Source organism: Octopus bimaculoides, chromosome 6 (genome assembly GCF_001194135.2).
Source record: "Octopus bimaculoides isolate UCB-OBI-ISO-001 chromosome 6, ASM119413v2, whole genome shotgun sequence".
Taxonomy (NCBI): Eukaryota; Metazoa; Mollusca; class Cephalopoda; order Octopoda; family Octopodidae; genus Octopus; species Octopus bimaculoides.
In genome coordinates this window covers 95,232,078-95,233,950 of record NC_068986.1, presented here as the reverse complement: position 1 = coordinate 95,233,950, position 1,873 = coordinate 95,232,078, and the positions used below count along the sequence as shown (strand labels likewise).

The 1,873-nt window shown below is 32.7% G+C and overlaps 1 long non-coding RNA gene across 1 annotated transcript in view; it reads left to right on the top strand.

The window, feature by feature from the left end:
* Window positions 1–1,467, top strand: part of LOC128248159 (uncharacterized) — a 25,419-nt gene extending 23,952 nt beyond the window's left edge. Inside the window, exon 3 of the long non-coding RNA XR_008264449.1 lies at window positions 876–1,467. This is a non-coding gene — a long non-coding RNA (uncharacterized LOC128248159). The remainder of the gene's footprint in view (window positions 1–875) is intronic.
* Window positions 1,468–1,873: the final 406 nt, after the last annotated feature.

Sequence of the window (1,873 nt, the reverse complement as noted above, 5' to 3'; positions counted from 1 at the left end):
ACCTATTGTAAAATATAGATTATACGATGACATTCATGAAAAGCAGCTGTAATTATAAAACTTCATTATTCAATTCAATTTACCATCAAACCAATTGGAATCCATCGAAAATTCTTTTGCCAATCTCATATCAAGAAGCAAATCTTGTTGCAACTGCACTCAAGTTTATCTTGTCTGTCAGTTCTTTGTTTAATGAAAAAAATCTAGCCAGAGAATTTAATATCTCTTGTGTCATCCTTGACAGAAGACTTGTCTTTAATTGTTTTGCCAGAAAAAGTATTCGTTCAGTTGTAGCGTAGCAGCTGTTTCAGGAATTAAGTGCAAAAAGTTAGCAAATTTTACAAATCTTTCATATTAAATACTTACTATCGGCTGTATGTATTTATTTATATATTTTTTCATTCTGATTGTCTACAACGGCAGTCAAACAATAAACAGAGATAATCTTCAAATGCTAGATGAGCTACTGATATCCTTGTCAGGCGTTTCTTTTCTTTAATAAGATTAATTTATGATGAAATGTTCTCTTTGTTGGTCGCCTTCAGGTGCCGTGTCTTCAGCGTTCATTATATTTTGTAACACACTTAATCGAGGCGTTTGTGGATAGAAGAGATTTCTGTATCAAAATACATGTGTCTGTAATGGTCTCGAGCTGTTGACGGAAATATGCCATTCCCAATTTCCATTTCTATTTTTTTAGAGAACCATCACTTCCGTGATACTGATATATTTCTAAAACGAAATGGTGCGTCTTTGACTTCTGCTTAATATAATCCAAGAAGTTATCAAATGAATCGTTATTCTCTTTCATATTTTTCACAACTTGTTTTAGTATTTTCAGTCATCTTGTACCATTCTGTTGATTGACATTTTAGGTGCTTGCAGTGACCTTGAGAAATTGTCTGAATGCATAAACAAGAACTGGCTGAGATTTAATCCGAAGAACCAACCAAACGTTTCCATTTGAGTTTGACATCTATTTATTCCGCCTCGACCATCAGTATTCATTTGTGACTATACAATTTTTGTCAACATTGGAACAGAATTGAAAACTTTCAAGAATTTGCTGAATGGAAGCAGCACATACAGTTCATCTAATTGTCGCCAAAGTTGATATGCTGCTAGTTGTTAATTTCTTTTAAAACATTTCGATGTTTTTTCCCCAACTCAATAAGTAAATTCTCCCTTTTTCGTATGTATTTGATTAGAGTAACAATCTCCTTAGCGTTATGTCGTGGAAAGATTCCGACCAACTCACTATGTGACTAAAGGGAGACTGACTCGTGAACACTCGACAATTTTTATTACGCATTGACAATTCGTTTATATATGTTTTCCAGCAATTTAATCTAACACAAAAATATAAGTATCAGCCCTTCCATTTTTAATAGCAGCAGCTTAAAAACTCAGAGTCAATGTTCCGCGAAACATTGATGAACATATTTTCCAATCAGAAAATTCTTTTGTTAAAACACTTATTTTAAAATCTTTAATATGTAATTTTGAAATTTCGTTATATTTTGTATGGAAAAACAATTTGGATGAATGTAGTTTTGAAATGAATAAAAAATAGCGCCCAAACTTACTTGCAAAGAACGTTCTTGGTTGCTAAATGTCCATTTGGTGAAACTTACGTTAGTCTGGTTGTGTAATACAAGTAAACCACGGAACAGTTTCGTTGTCTGTTTAAGTTGATGTTAATAGAGGTAATGAAGCACAAACGACTGCAACAGAAACGACTTTAATAGAAGTTTCTGATTGTACTTGTAATTCTGTAGTACAGTTTCTTTTAGCAGCCGAAAAACAGGAATCATTAAGATATATCGATTCTTGTTGCTAACATTGGACATGCTTAGAAATTTCAATAACCTCA